Source organism: Falco cherrug, chromosome 8, assembly GCF_023634085.1.
Source record: "Falco cherrug isolate bFalChe1 chromosome 8, bFalChe1.pri, whole genome shotgun sequence".
In the NCBI taxonomy this organism is placed as follows: domain Eukaryota; kingdom Metazoa; phylum Chordata; class Aves; order Falconiformes; family Falconidae; genus Falco; species Falco cherrug.
This window is the reverse complement of record NC_073704.1, coordinates 29,607,437-29,623,690: the sequence shown is the minus strand read 5'-3', so window position 1 is coordinate 29,623,690 and position 16,254 is coordinate 29,607,437. Positions and strand designations below refer to the sequence as shown.

At 40.2% G+C, this 16,254-nt stretch overlaps 1 protein-coding gene across 1 annotated transcript in view; it reads right to left on the bottom strand.

The window, feature by feature from the left end:
• Positions 1 to 15,339, bottom strand: part of RALB (RAS like proto-oncogene B) — a 49,546-nt gene extending 34,207 nt beyond the window's left edge. The window contains exon 1 of the mRNA XM_005432459.4: positions 15,186 to 15,339. The gene's annotated coding sequence lies outside the window, so the exon portion shown is untranslated. The remainder of the gene's footprint in view (positions 1 to 15,185) is intronic.
• Positions 15,340 to 16,254: the final 915 nt, after the last annotated feature.

The following is a 16,254-nucleotide window of genomic DNA, read 5'->3' as shown; positions in this document are numbered from 1 at the left end:
AATAACTGGATAAAAATAGCTCATCTTTATATTTCTTTTTAGAATTCCTTGCCCAGAGAGAGCTGTGATTCTTACAAAAATTTTCAGTACACTAAGCCATAGCTAGCTCTTCTGCCGTTAAGGTTCTATGTATCTTCATGGAATTCTTGTTTCTTAATTCTTGTCATTCAAACAATGCAGTTAAAAAGTAGAAGCAGGTAAAGACTGCAGCATGAAGAAAATTAAAAACTTCTGATGGGACATTATTTTGCAAACAGACATAAAAGGTTCACTTAGGACTCTTACCTGTGTTAGAAGAATCTGCATTAAAAGATAGGAATCATTTCCTATCATTAAAGGATATGCCCAATCATTGCAGAGGGCCTTAAGAGACCTCAGATACAGGAGTTTATTCTAGTTAAAAGAAAATCAGTGGCTGTGGGAAACACACTGTCTCATCCCCAGAATTTTCCAGCTTGGTTTGAAGCTGTGCTCATGGGGTGACTCCACACACAAGTTCATTCTGCCTTGTAGTATAACTGTTGACTTTTGACATAGCTGTTGCATGAGACAGGTGAACTACCTGATGATTATCATCAGGCCTTACTTCTCAGAAATAGGTATAAATCAAAAGTAATCTTTCCTGTCAGTTCCCAAAACCCGCAAGTGTGAAAACAAGTAGGTGTGATTGCCATGCTTTGTCTTTGGTTGCTGCACCTACAGCATCAATTTAATCAATAACTTTCATCTCCTCCCATTTAAAAGCTTATAATAAAAGGGCTGCTTCCCTTGCCACATTAGCTGTAATAAATCTGCAGCTGTCATAAAGGAGGATACTTCATGATTTTACAGATCTCTAGGTCACAAATCAGCAATGAAAAAAGCTGTGGATTTATTTCTCAAGAAAGTTTCTATATCCCTGAAGCTAAATATGCGTTCCTTCTTATGGAAGAAATAAGGCTTTTTATGCTTTTCCAACCAGCTAATGGAGCGTGATGCTCACCTATCCCTGTCAGAGACTTCATTCAGTGGAAAGCTGTAATTAACAGGAAGAGCAGCCTGTAAAGCTGACACATAAAATGTTTGTCACTTTTTTTTGACACACATTCCTACTTCACCTAGCAAATATGAAACAACCAAGTTTGCTCTGTCACAGGTTTGGATTGTGAGGAAACTCTCGGGTCGCTGCCAGAAGAGGTATGAATCCATGCTAGTCCAGATCAGGAAATGCTGACCAGCAGACAGCTATAATACATTAGATGGTACCACACTTGTGTCTACTCCTGGTCTTATTTTAAATCCACACCACAGAGCTACTTCCTATTTGCATTTTGGCCCATGTGCACAGTTAAGTCCCCGAGAAGCATGCTTTGTGTTCCAGCCTGAGAAGTTGAGTCAATTTTTATTCTTGTTGATCAATGCTAATTCTAGCTTAATTTTTGTTAACTTCCAAATTTTTTACTATTCATTTGTTAGTAGAGTGTCAATGGCTTGTTGCTCCAGGCTGTAACTCATTTGGACTCTCAATTCACCACAGTGGCCTTTTTCAGCATGCCAGAGACATGATTCCAGTTAGTTAGGCGGCTAGAACTTTCATTGAAATCTAGTTTTTGAGCTTAAGCTTTGCCTCGTAAACTCCTGATAATTTCCCAATCTAGCAAACTACTTTGCTGGTAGCCTTATTTTAGTTATATAAAACATTTTTCAATTCCACGTCTTACTCTGTTCCACGTACAAACATTTCATTCTAATCCTGCAAAAACTTTGCTACTCTTGCTCTAGTTCCTGTTAATAAAATGCATAGCTTCCTGGCCTGCATCCTGTTAGCGCTGACACAGGCTCCTAATATCCAGTATAGATTTGTCCTCCCAAGGACAGGAAATGTTCTGCTTTGCTGATTCAAATCTGACTAGAAATAATGTTGACTAAGAAACTTTCAAGAGGAAAAGTTTAGCTAGGAACATGACAGTTAAGGATATATCAGAGTTATAAACACAAAGGGGAGAAATATCACAACTGGCTTGAAAGTCCTTCATAAATGGTTACAGTAATGAAACATAGCCTGAGAATTTAGCCTAACATCAGCATTCTTCTTTGTATGCTTCCCCTTCCTAAGGTTTTTGTTGTTGGTTTATTTTGGGTTTTTTCTTGTTTTTGTTTTTAATATATTCTGGTCTGTATGGCTTGTTGTTTACATTGGTTTGAGCACATGCTAATTTCAATTTAAGTTATTTAACAAAGGTTTTACAAGTGTTTTTGCAATTTTGCTGATAGTAACTTGTGTGTGGAATCGCCCCATAAGGATGACAGCTTTAAAACTGTCATCTAAGCTGCCATTTGTGTCAATTTGTCTAAATGCTGTGAGACAACCAAATCCATTAGTAAACAGTTAAAACCATAAACTATGTGGTTAACAGTGGTTGGTTCTTGAAAATATTAGTATTACAAACACTTCCTGTTCTGTTTGTATACTGGTAACTACAAGAAGTGAAGCACCATGAGGGCATGAGAGACTGAACTCTGATGTCCCTTTCCAGGTCAGAATCGAATTGCATTGGTTTAGGGGATATGGCAGTTCTGTGTATAAAGACAAACCATTTGCTTTTCAATCACACTAAGTCACACTATTTGAAATTCCCAGATTGACAAATGTTATGCAGTAGCTGTGCAGCCGAAAGAATGAAGTTCCCAGCTGAGGATTTTAATGGGACATGGCATAAATACTGAAGGCGAGGCATAGCGTAAAAAGGTGAAAACTGACCAAGTATGCTTGATAAAGGGAGGCAAAACAAAGAGACGTCAGCCCTCAGGTTCTTAATTTTACAGTTCCCTTGAACAAATTAGGAAGTCACAGTACAGGAGTGAAGTTCAATGGGTGCTTTGCACACCCATGTACAAAATCATGGCTTCTCTTTCCTAACTAAGTCTGAATATCCTTCTGCTTAAACAAGGATGGGTAAGGGATTTGCTTTGTTAACAGGGTCTCTCTAGTTGATTTAGCATGACTAGGCAGGATGCTGTCCTTCCTCTGAGTTTGCTAATGAGTATCAGGAAGCATTGCCTTCCTTCCTGGCTCCTGGGCTTGCTAACTCTACAACATCCCCTGCCCTTACTGGCAGGGCTTCCTTGCCAGATTCCAGCACAGATATGTACACACTGCTAAAAAAAAAAAAAAAAAAAAAAAAAGGGTCCATCTATTTCTGATGGATGTAACAATCTTTTTCCTTTCTTCTCATCTTCTCATTATATCATGCATAAATTACTGTCATGTTTTACGTAGCAGTGAGTGTATTTTGGTTGTGAAGGACTGATTTATAATTAACTTTGTTACGATAATTATTATAACAACATAATATTTTGGACGTATAAATTAATTACAGTTATGGAAAGCAATGGAGTTGACACCTTTGGATTTGAAATATTCTGTATCAACTTATTTGAATTTGTTCAGAGTTGTAGGGATTTTTTCAGTTTCAGCTGTCATGTTCACATGTTTCACCCCTGTAATAATGGACTTTTCCCACCGATGACTCAGAGGAAATAGTCTCTCCACCCAGTTTTTCATAGAATACAACATAGCAGTTCCCCAATTTTTTCACTGCAAGAAACTGCTATGGTAGAGCAAGAATTTAATGCAACTCCCAATACTAGCATAAATATGTGATCAAATTTAATTTCATGTATCTTGTGACCTCATTTGAAACTTGTGACCTCACTAATATAGCACCTGGTTTAGGAACCACTGCTTCATACACTGTTAAATAGCAGATACACATTTCTGAGTTGTATTAGCAGCCTATAGCACAAAGCAGCATAGAGCCAACATGTCCTGAAGAGACAAATGGGGTTATTTAATGTTTGCATAGTCTAAGATAATGGGAATGAATCTATTAGATGCAGCATTACTGGCCTCCTTTCCCTTTCAGTCTTCTTTGCATCAAGAGCTATGACAATATTACGTTGCAGTGACTTCAGCACCAAGTCTGGATTTACACTGGGATGACGGAGTAGAATTTAACTGCTATTCAAGGCAAAGCTAATTTGTATTGTAAAATTACTTCTTGTTTCTTTCTTGATCTTCACTAATTTGCATAAAGTTACAGACATATATGATGCCTTAAAGGTGCATAAAGACAAACGCCCCTTCCCTGTAAAGATTACAATCAACAATAAGAAATAAAAACACAATACAAAGAACTACTGCCAGGAGGCAATAGATTCTTCCCATGGACTATGCTTTCCTATGGGACATGCATGCATTTAGGAATTCTTAATCTACAATCAGTCCAGGTTTAGTAATCTGTTTCTTTTAAAAATGTAAATAGCAACGCCTAGTGGATTAGCATAGAAACACTTTATGGAAGAAATGCATCTTAGGAAGGATTTGAATGAAGATAGCATTGTGATTTCTTCCAAAAGACTTATCGGAAAAGAATTTATGGCAGAGAAGAATAGCTCCTGCCTTTTCATCATAGTTACTTTCTGAAGAACAAGTATTGAAGAGAGATAAGGAAACTTTCTTGTAGACTATTCTTATTAGCAAATAGCAACTTCACTCCACCCTTCCCTTGTATTTGGCTTCTGACAGAGTGCCTAGAGCTGCTGTTTTGTTCCAAGATTACCCTCAGAAAAATCCCCTGCCATTATCAGACAAGCTAACAAAAGAAAGAAGTGTATACCTCTTCCAAAGAGGAAAAATGTAATTAACTGCCATCTATCAAAACCAGAAGAGGTACCCTTTCAGCTTGACTGAAAGTTGATGTAGCTTTCCCCTGTACTGTACGTACTGGCTGCATGTGCTGAAACCAAGCCATGGACTCATCCGGGAGCACTCTTCCTCAAGTTTCCAGAAGTTTCAGCTGAGATTTACATCAATCTCAATTAAACGAGTCTCCCTGAAGATAAAGACATTGTTTAAACTTGTATTTAAGGGAGAGCTCTCAGTTCTGATAATTCATACTTAGATTATGTTAAAATTAAGATGATACTGTAATTCTTTCCATTGGCTTTTAATCTTTGTATTAGCTCAGAATGGTGCCTATTCCCACTAGTGAACGAGCTTTGCTGTCAACTCTAAGGACAGCAACATCTTTTCAGTCCCCATCAGCACTATGTTTCCTGTTCTGAAGGAAGATAGGACTTCTGCTGAATGTATTCACTTGAATAAAAAGCCTGCATGATTAACCCATAAATCCTGTATCCTTGTATGCACACAGAATTCACTCTTACTGAAATTATTTCCATAATTACACAGTTGTGCAGGGAAATTGAGTCATGCATCACATGCAGATGGCCAAAGAAGAGACACACACAAATACAAAAGAATACAAATGTATTGACATATATTCCTTCTCAGTGAGTGACACCTACAGCAATGTTAAGTATATTAATGGGCTAGTCAAGCCCCAGAGGCTGTATGAGTCAGACCCCAGTTTAAGGCCAGGCTATCGAGATGACAATCAATAACAACTCAGGACTGTGATTTCATACCTCCTACTATTCATACATTCATACTTGGGCAGTGAAGCAGGTTTGAGGGGGAGGCTGAGTGGAGCAATAGGCTGCAGCAGAACACTACTGTCCCTTGCTCCCTACGGTGTGTCCTATCTGCCCCCTGCCCCCAACAAGCAGCAAATGAGAGTGGCAGTGGTGGAGGAGTGCTGCTGTTCTTACCTGCCCAACAAGGAGACAATGAAGCAGGCTATGTAGGGGTATTTTCTTTCACAAGCCCAAGCACTCACAAACTCATTCAGACAGAAGCACAGCAACAACTTATCTGTATCAGGGTGCTGTTCTCAGAAGCATGGTTAAGAATCATCCTCCCACCATTCCTTCTCTTTGGGATGAGGCAGCAGCTCTCTCCTTGGAATTTCCATAAAAAAGATGGTTCAGGCCAGACAGAAGATCCTGCACACCAGGTTTGGTCAGTGGGCTGCATGTTGAACCATGCTGGTGAAGAATTTTCAAAAGTAATCTCTGTCAGCTCAGCCTGACTACATCCATGGACTGTGCTGTGAGTTTGGCCAATGCTAAGAGCTTTTGGAAATCATTGTCTATTATGTCCACATTCTGGACATAAAGATTCTCCTTAGTCTGTGCAAACCTTCTTTCTGCAATAAGACATTCTGCTTGTAGCAGGCCTACACAATCCTATCTCTATAATCTCACACACTGGGCAACATTATAAAGGAAATTGTCATCACCCAAGAATTTAACACAGCTTATGGTATTTGGAGTCATCAGTCCTTACTAGAAACATACAGAGGCCAGTATGAACAAGCTGAAGAATTATACTGAATTTACGATCCTGACAACTGTAGCCAGTTTTATTTTTCCTTGGTTACATCATTTGTGTACACCTCTCCATTCTGGAACAGTAACCCAGTGGACAAAGCATGGGATTAGCAATTCGCTAACTTAATTGCAGCCTGAACACTAGTTTCTGTGTACTGTGGCAGTGTGGAAATGGCTGCACGGTACTATGAAGGGAAGAATTCTGCATCGCAGTGCTGAGGTGGGAAAAGTACTGTTTATAATTGAGATACTGTGTTGCTACTGTGTAGTTTCAGTAAGAAAAATGCTGTAACCTAAACGTTTCTGAAATACACCCTGTTTGTAAAACTACAAGAGTAGAAAGAATGTCCATCACTCAAGTTTAAATGGCACCTTTTGAGTAAAAACAGGGTCTTGGCTAACTGAGACTGACACAACCAGGACTGAAGGAGGTTGGCATTTAGATCACAGTAGTAACAAAACTAGATGGCAAAGCAGAGCTTTAAAAAGTCTCTCAGATGGAAAGATTTGGGCTGGAAAGGAAGCGAGAGGAATGGAGGGTGCAGCTTACTAAGGGGAGGAGATACCAAACAATGATGCTATTGTGGCAGGGAGTTGATGAAGGTCAGGGAAGATAAGCTCTGATTTGCATGCTTTCAAAACACTCATGCAAAGTTGGTCGTTTGTTAGTGAAAGATTAGGGCCAAGGGACCTTGTGGCCGGGAGTTTGCTGTATTTGTATTACTTGAAATCTACAGTGCTTTCGTTTTTCAAGTGAAAAACAGTGCCCTCAGCAACTTATGCAAGGGATATCTGCTTTGCATTAGACTTGCCATATGCCTTCTGAAGAATAAGCTATAATCCCTAAGATGTGCACTTTACGGGAAACTCTGGGAAGGATCTGCCCAAGCTATGGTATCTGGAGAAATCACCGCTGTGCATGGAACAGGCAGCAAGACTGTCAGGTCCAACTCTACCCAAACAATGCTAAGAACATTTCCACCTTGAATACATGCTTTTGTGACCCTCATTGGGAGGACTGTGTCCAATCTTTAACCAGGCACAAGAGTCCCAAGGACACGGGATCATAGCTGGGTCTTGTGAAATTAATGGGAAGGGTGGAGCCCTACAGGGGGAACCATGTTAAATTTCTTTTACAGAAGTTGCTTATACAAACCTATCTCCTAGGAAACAGTATTTGGCTATATTAACATTCTCTGCCTAGTACTAGATATACAGAATGTGCCTAGGTTCAGTGTTGTTTAGATTTCCCTCCTTTAGCATTCCTGCAGCTTGCTAGAATGTCTGCTTCTGCAGAAACAAAGGTTAATTAAACACATCCGCCCATTAGAGCAAGGAGTGAACATTACAATCTGGCCCAGAGCTACCTTCTTCAGCTGTCAGCACTGAAAGACACTTGGAACCTCAAATTAGTCCTCAAGCAAAACTAGTTTCAGCAGAAACTGCTTGATTTATTGAACAGAAAAGCCCTTCCTCATATTTACAGTTTCAGCTTGTACTTGCCTTGCTATACCTAATTCCAGCAAGAAACACACTAGTGCTATTTTGCAAGTTGCGTGATCCAAGATTCTTGGATCCTTACAAGTGCCATGATTAACACATAATAAGGAATGTTGGAAAAAATGTACCTTGCCTGCATTACTAACTCCACCTTTTATAATTAATACAATTTAAGGTAAATGATATTGGACTTTTTTATTACTTGTGGCATTCCTTAGCTTTTTCCCTTTCGTTGTGCTTGCATAAATGGAACTAAACTGGCCAACTCCCTCATTATGCATTTCTTTTCACTTTCTTTTCTGTTTCATTTTCTGGCTGTAATGTATAAGCACCATATTACCACAAATGCTTTCTCAATTCTGCGAATCAAATCTCCATAATAATATATTCATTATATTAACTTCAGAGTAGCACTATGGCTGTACCTCAGTTTCTCTCTCACTGTCAAATGGGGAATGAAGGCAGACAGCATATACCTTTCACAAACATGTACTGTTACCATGCCTATAATCCCACTGCTTGAATAACAGACATTCCTAAAATGTTTTCTTTCTGTGCTGAATCAACAGAACGAGGCTGCAATAGACCTGTTAAAGAGCAGTGATTAGTAATGCGATTACTAAGGTAGGCAGGACACGCTGAGGTTTTCCACTGAAAGTAGGATCTTAAATAATTATGTAAAATAACATGATGTCTATTTAGTCATAAAGGCTCTCTTGTTTTCTGTTCTCTTCAGTAATAGATGAAACAAGTATGACTTCTACATAACATCTACATCCAGAATTCAAGGCCCTTATTTTATCAGATCTCTTCCTAAATGTGATACTGTACTATGCATCCTCCACTGTCATTCAGATTATCCACAAGCAATTTCTGATTTTCTCAAGCCAGCTCATTCTTCATACCTGTCAGGTGAATCATTGGTGAAAACAATTCTCTGCCCATGAACTGTGTGAGCATGTATTTAATTTGTGCTGTTTTGGTTAGTTTTGATCAGACACACAGACCACAAAGCCTTCTTTCTATTCCCAATCTGGAAGAGAACACCTAGGCACATTATAATTTCAAACCCTGTTTTTCGTAAGTATTATTTAATGTTTGATTAAAATGTTCAACTTCTCAAACTTGATTACCATTACCCATTTGATGAGTTAATAATAGAAACTATGAATAAAAGGAGACACAACTGAAGAGGCACAGAAATATTTTCAATTATTTGCATTGCTTTCTTGGGTTTGGTTTCAAAGTCTATGAAAATCACAGAAGTATCTTCTTTGTCCACTTGGTGCTGGACAAATCCTGCCTGGTTTTCAAAAACTCCACTGAAAGGCAGCATCTTTAGCCCTGATAGATGGGCACAGACACAGCACTGTCTTGCAAACTGCTCATCACTTGGTGTCAGGCCATTTTCTCAAGTCTGTGAGAAAAACACCTTAGCCTCTAACAGAATGGAAGTGAAGTTGGAGCAGTACTCTGACCAATATTGGACACTTGACCACTGATGACACAGTCCTAGTGGCAAAGTGTAAAATATGCTCATAGTTAACATTTTGAAGAGAAGATAAACCCCAAAGGGAAACAGCATGGTAAATTAGAAGTATTGACCCTGCAGAGAAAACGGTGGTCTTCTCGAAACATCTCTCCTTGGCTCGTTACCTGGAACCTTCTGTCTAGCCCCCAGTTCAGTAGGCAAGATGTGACTTCTTTCTTTACAATTACAACATCTTAAATGACTTCAGAGTTGTTTCCATAAATACAGCATGCCAGTGCTTACTGACTGATTTTACCACCTAGGAGCTTATTTGCATTCAGCAACGAAGCAGTTGAATTTTTAAGGTATTTTGTAGTTAAATTGCAATTAAGTTGGAAGGCTGCTTGCACAGCAATTCCCTAGTCATTAGATATGGCAAAAGTCTTTATAAAAATATTGGAGCTGACTACAGCCTTGTGCTGCTTGTCTCACACACACCAAAAATACTATATGATACAAAGCATTGTGTAAGGCTGCATAACAAACAGCTGGGTCTACACCCAGGTTTAACAGGGAGCAAGCCATGGTAATATTATTTCTTCATTTCCTCTTCTGAGCCTCTTTCAGTCTTATGCCTATGTACATATTTTCTAGGCCATTTATTCTTTCCTATACTGAAAACACTATCAAACAGGTATGGTGGTGAGTGTTGGAAAAATTTATATATGTCCTATCAGCATAAACAAATATGTGGACTATACTCAGAAAAGCTATAAAGCTGCTGGAGCATACCGTTAGCCTGAACACAGGTACCATTCTTGTACACGTTTTCAAGGGTCGCACCTCTTTATGTACCAGTTTATTCAGACATGACACAGCGTATAGTTCACAGCCATACTTCTAAGCAGAGATTTCTTAAGACACAATTGCTCTTTTGTGCTTTCGGCTACATTTTCATTTAGTCATGACAGCATAACCAGCAGTTGATATTCTGCTTCTGTGGGGCAATAACTTTACTATGCTTCATTAATTAAAGCTATGGGTATTAAGTGGAATGGCTGTTGGGAGTGTGAAAAAAGGCATTGCTACATTGACAGCAAAGAGATGGCTGTGAGTTGTAACTGCGTTCCTTATTCTGCTTCAGTCTATTTTGGAAGGTCAGGATTACTGTAAACAAACATACTCAGCTGATATCTGAAGCAATGTCTGAACAGGAAAGACTAAAAAAGTCCTAAGCAAGGAAAGCTTTTGCAAGTGTTTCAGCTGCTTAGTTGATTGAAACATCATAGTCTAACAAGAAATTGAGAACAATTATTTTAATAATTTAAGGGGTTCATTCAGCTTAGTCTGGTTTGATGATTAAAACACAGGGCAAAGAACCAGAAGACATTAACTCTATTTTCAGCATTAGCACTGGCTCACTGTGTGATATTAAGCAAGTCACTTAATTTAACTGTCACTCTCTGTCTCACCTGTAAAATGAGGGAACCTACCTCACAAGTTCTTTGTGAGATTAATTAATTAAACTTTTGCCGTACACCTAACATCTCTTGGATGAAAGGTGGTGGAAAAGTTATTATTAAACACATACATAAACAGGATACAAAAGCAGAGCTAGGTGGTTTCTATAGAGGAAACTCACATCTCTTTCATCTTTGAAGTTTTTAAGCATGACAACAAAATAATTAACTATAGGACCTGTTGGTCACCAACGCAAGTGAGCTAATCAGTGACATCAAGCTTGGAGGCAGCCTGGGCTGAAGTGATCATGCACTGCCGGAGTTGGCAGTCTGTGGGATATGGGTCAGGTGAAGAGTAAAGTCAGGACCCTGAATTTTGGGAAAGCAAACTTTCAGCTATTCAAGGAATTAGTCAACAGGGCCCCAGGGAAACTGCCCTCAGGGACAAGGGAGCAGAACAGAGCTGGCAGATCTTTAAGCACCTTTTCCAGAGTACAAAAGCTCTCAATCCCTAGGTGTAAGAAAACAAGAAAGCAAGGCAAGAGGCCAACATGGATGAGTCAAGACCTGCTGGTGAAACTAAAGGGCAAGAGGGAAATGCACGGGCAGTGGAAGCAGGGACAGGTATCCTGGGAAGAGTATAGGGACATTGCCCGGTTGTGTAGGGATGGGGTCAGGAAGACCAAGGCACAGGTGGAGCTGAACTTGGCAAGGGATGCAATGAAGAAATAATAAAGGCTTCTACAGGTATGTCAGCCAGAAAAGGAAGGTCAAAGAAAGCGCACCCGCCTCAATGAGCAAGACTGGCAAACTGGTAACAACAGACAAGGAGAAGGCTGAGGTATGCAACATTTCCTTCTCAGTCTTCACTGGCAATTTCCCACACCTCTTAAATGGATGGACTGCAAGACGGGGACTGGAGGAGCAAAGTCCCTCTCACTGTAAGAGAAGATCAGGTTTGTGACCACCTGAGGAGCCTATGGGACCTAACGTGATGCATCCCAGAGTCCTGAGGAAATTGGCTGATGTAGTTGCCAAGCCCCTCTCCATGATATTTGAAAAGTCATGGCAGTCAGGTGAAGTCCCTGGTGACTGGAAAAAGGGACACACTGCACCTGTTTTTAGAAAAGGTAGAAAGGAGGAGCCTGGGAAGTACTGACCTGTCAACCTCACCTCTGTGCCTGGGAAGATCATGGCACAGATCCTCCTAGAAGCTATACTAAGGCACATGGAGGACAGGGAGGTGATTCGAGACAGCCAGCTTCACCAAGGGCGAGTCCTGCCTGACCAAGGTGTGGCCTTCTGTGATGGGGTGACTACATCAGTGGACAAGGGAAGAGCTATGGACATCGTCTATCTGGATTTCTGTAAGGCCTTTGACATGGTACCCCACAACATCCTTCTCTCTAAATTGGAGAGATACTGATCTGATGGATGGACTGTTCAGTGGATGAGGAACTGGTTGGAAGTTTGCATCCAAAAAGTAGTGGTCAATGGGTCAATTTCCAGATGGAGATCGGTGTCTGTATTGGGACTAGTACTGTTTAGTATCTTCATCAATAACATAGTGACATCGAGTGCACCATGAGCAGGTTTTCAAATGACACCAAGATGAGTGGTGGGGTTCACACACCTGAGGGATGGGATGTCATCCAGAGGGACCTGGACAAGCTCCAGAAGTTGGCCCATATGAACTTTGTGAGGTTCAACAGGGCCAAGTGCAACGTCCTGCACCTGGGTTGGAGCAACCTCTGATATTAATACAGGCTGGGGGATGGAGGGATTGAGAGCAGCCCTGCCAAGGACCTGGAAGTTCTGGTTGATAAAAAGCTGGACATGAGTCAACAATGTGTGCTCGCAGCCCAGAAAGCCTGGGTTGCATCAAAGGAAGCATGGCCAGCAGGTCAAGGTAGGTGATTCTGCCCCTCTGCTCTGCTCTGGGGAGACCCCACCTGCAGTACTGCATCCAGCTCTGGATCTGTCAGCACAGGACAGACATGGGCTTGTTGGAGCAGGTCCACAGGAGGGCCACAAAAATGATCAGAGGAATGGAACACCTCTCCGATGAGGAAAGACTGAGAAATTTAGGATTGTTCAGCCTGGATAAGAGAAAGCTCCAGGGAGACCTTGTTGCAGCCTTTCAATACTTAAAGGGGGCTTACAAGAAAGATGGGGGTGGACATTTTAGTGGAGCCTATTGAAATAGGACAAGGGTAATGGTTTTAAACTAAAAGATGGTAGATTCAGACGAGATGTAAGGAAGAAATTATTTATGATGAGGGTGATGAAACACTAGAACAGGTTTCCCAGAGAAGCTGTGGATGCCCCATCCCCGGAAACATTCAGGGTCAGGTTGGATGGGGCTCTGAGCACCCTGATCTAGTTGAAGATGTCCCGGCTTATTGCAGGGGGGTTGGACTAGATGACTTTTAAAGATCCCTTCCAACCCAAACTATTCTATGATGCTATGATTCTAAAACTGTGGGTGAAGCCCTTGAAATGAGTTTATAAACTGAAAAAAAAGCATAGCCATACTCTAGACAGACAAACTATAACTAAGAATAAAATTGCATTGTCATTCTTCAGTAAAGCACACAATTAAAAGACTAAGGTGAGTTTTTCTCTTCTATGATGTATAAGCAAATTTACATCTAATTGAAGTGAAAGGCAGCAGTTTTAAATCTGGAGAAAGGAAATAATGTTTTTTTAAAAACCCAGTTTTTACTGAACTCATTGCCACATGACATTGTTGGAAACAAGATCTCAGTGAATTCAGGAAACAAACATTTACATGGAGATGTGAATATCCACCATGATGCTCTATGAGATGAGAGAGTTAAAAAACCCTCATGTTGCACAGTACAAGTCAACTAATAGCTGAGAGGCGTTTAAAAAAACCCTCCTGTGAAGTCTATTTGACTCTGGACTTAATTGCAACTGCATCAGAAGCACCTAGTACAGGTTGCTGTCAGAGGCAGCACCCTGGAGCCGGTGGGCTAAGGGTCACCTCTAGCACAGCAATCTCAGTGCTTACTGGGGCTAGACTAAGCAGCGCACCAGCACATCTTTAGCATCCTGCTACTCTTGTAATAACTATATTGTAGGAAATGGCAGATTTGTTCTGTCATAAAATTAACTACATCAACAACAGAAAAGGGTCCAGCAACTTTTAACTGAAGGGTTTTTACCTCACAATGCAGTTTAACAGATAACAAAAAATGATTTTTACTAACATTGTGCTGTGACCCTATGAATGAGATGCTCAAAACCTCAGTGAGCAAAGAAAAAATGGATCAAGTAGTGTGATCAATGACATTCAAAGGTTATGTGTTTCCTGTACAGTTGCTTGCCTCACCAAAGACCATTTGGGGAAAGGACAAAACTAATTTGCACGTTTCTGAAGCCAGTTGTTGTTATCTTGAATATTCACAAAAATATCACCACTGATTTCTGTTGGTTCCATTCAAAACAGAGTGAGGCCTTTATGTAAAGCATGGTTGTAAGTCTTTTACAACTTTGAAATGAAGTTGGTGTTTGGTATGCCACCAGAGCAACATGCACAGGAAAATTCAGGTGTTCTATTATTTTAAAATCAAGTTCCTAGCTTAATAAATAACTTCCACAATATAATTTGGTAGATATAAATGCAAGTCAATTAATTGCTTTCATTGTAACATTTTTATGGTGTGAATTCTGGATCATAGTAAGTTATTTATACACTATAAATATAACCATAAATGTTAATACAGTTAACCAGTTTCTAATAAATTAACATTGAAGAGACATCTAGACAAAACCTTAGGCCCTCCAACAAGAATGGCAGAGCCATTAGCTCTGTTTCAGAGCCAAAGACCAAGACAGAGAAGTGCAGAAGTAACAATAACACCACCATGGGTTATATAGTTGTACTAAAAAGAAGCAGTGACTCACTGTTAATGTTTACTCGGCCTGTATGCTTTAGGGATGAGTGGAGATTAGTGCAGAAAACTAGTTCTTTTATTCTCCTTTTATTTTGCTTATTACTAGCTAGTACTATTGCATTCAAGCAAGTCAAGCAAGATTAAGAATAAACAAGAGGTACTTGCCATCCAGCACTAACACAATGCCATGTGCTCACACACAGCTGCTTCTGTGTGCATTTTTAGCAGCTGTTTTTTCCTGTCTGTCCACAGCAAATGGGTACATGGCCTCACACAGTGCATGCACCTTCGCCCTTTCCTAGACCCGCCCCACACCTTTAATCCAGTCTCTGCACTCCAAGAGCCTCCTACATTACTGCTATCCCTTTTCTCACCCCAGCCGGGGCAGGAATCTCCTTTGCCTTGTCACTTCGGTGATGGATAATGACAGCAAGTTCTCCTTTCATTTGTACTTGTGTCCCTAGCTGCACATACATGTAAATACATAGAGCAGCGATGCAACTTTTTCCAATGCAACTTCACAAGCTAGATAGATATTTTGCTTTCTTAGCAGATACTCACTGTGCTTAAAGGGTTGTTCGTCCTGCAGCAGCAATTTCTTCAGGAGTGTGAATAAGGCAGGTAAGCGGACGATGGCAGAAGCAGCTCCCACTGCAGTATTACAGACCAATTCATACGATGACTGTAGCTGGACTCCTCCTAGTGCCTTGGAAAGCTGGAAGAAAAGGGAAGGGCTCAGGATATGATATCATGCACTCATTCTAAAAACAAGGAAACTGTTGTAGATAATTGAAAAAGTAACAGCTTGGAAATTCCTGAATGGCCAATAACAGAAAATTACTTTTCTGCTTCACCTTCCCTACCCTCTCTAGTGAAAAGTTTCAGTAATACAAATGACAGACTTAGAAAACAATATTTACATCATCACCAGGACTAGCGTAAGAGATGTGTTACAGCTGAGCCACCTCAGAGCATTGCTTAGTGTTGCGTGGCGTTGTCTGTTGTCTGTGCTTATATCAGATCTTAAATTTTGAGCTTGTTACCAGGTCTGTTCGGGCAAATACACCAGTGCCCAGCATAGCTGGCTCTGCAGCCACAGTAGGGTTTGCATAAGCAAAAAGGACCCATCTATATCCACTCCTTGGCAGTATCCTGACTTGTTTATTGCCTTTTTCAGTGAAAGTAAAATCTTCTAAAGCATCTAAGTGACTTAGGAATCCAATTAATATTTTCTAAAGCAATGTAAGCAAACAGGTTTGTAAATCTTATGGAAAGTCAATGTGATTTTGTGCAGATTTGCTGGGGTAAGTTTTACTCCTTAGATCCCTTTCTAATTGAAGCCTGCTTTAGAAATAATAATCCATTTACTGGGCTATATTATTATAAATTTATTTCCCAGGTCATCATTTATAGCCTTTAAAAAAGAAATTAATAAACATTTGAAGCAAAGCAGATGTCCTAACTCAGCACAATTGTTCCTAACCTGGATTTAGCTTTGAAGTTTGCCGTTTCTATTTCAGATCCAAAGAAGCACCTGCATGCCTGGAAGCTTGTCTATTCTTTCCAGCTTTATCAATTGGTCTAATAAGTCACTCATTTTTCTTTCAAGTTGTCAGGATATTTTTGTTTC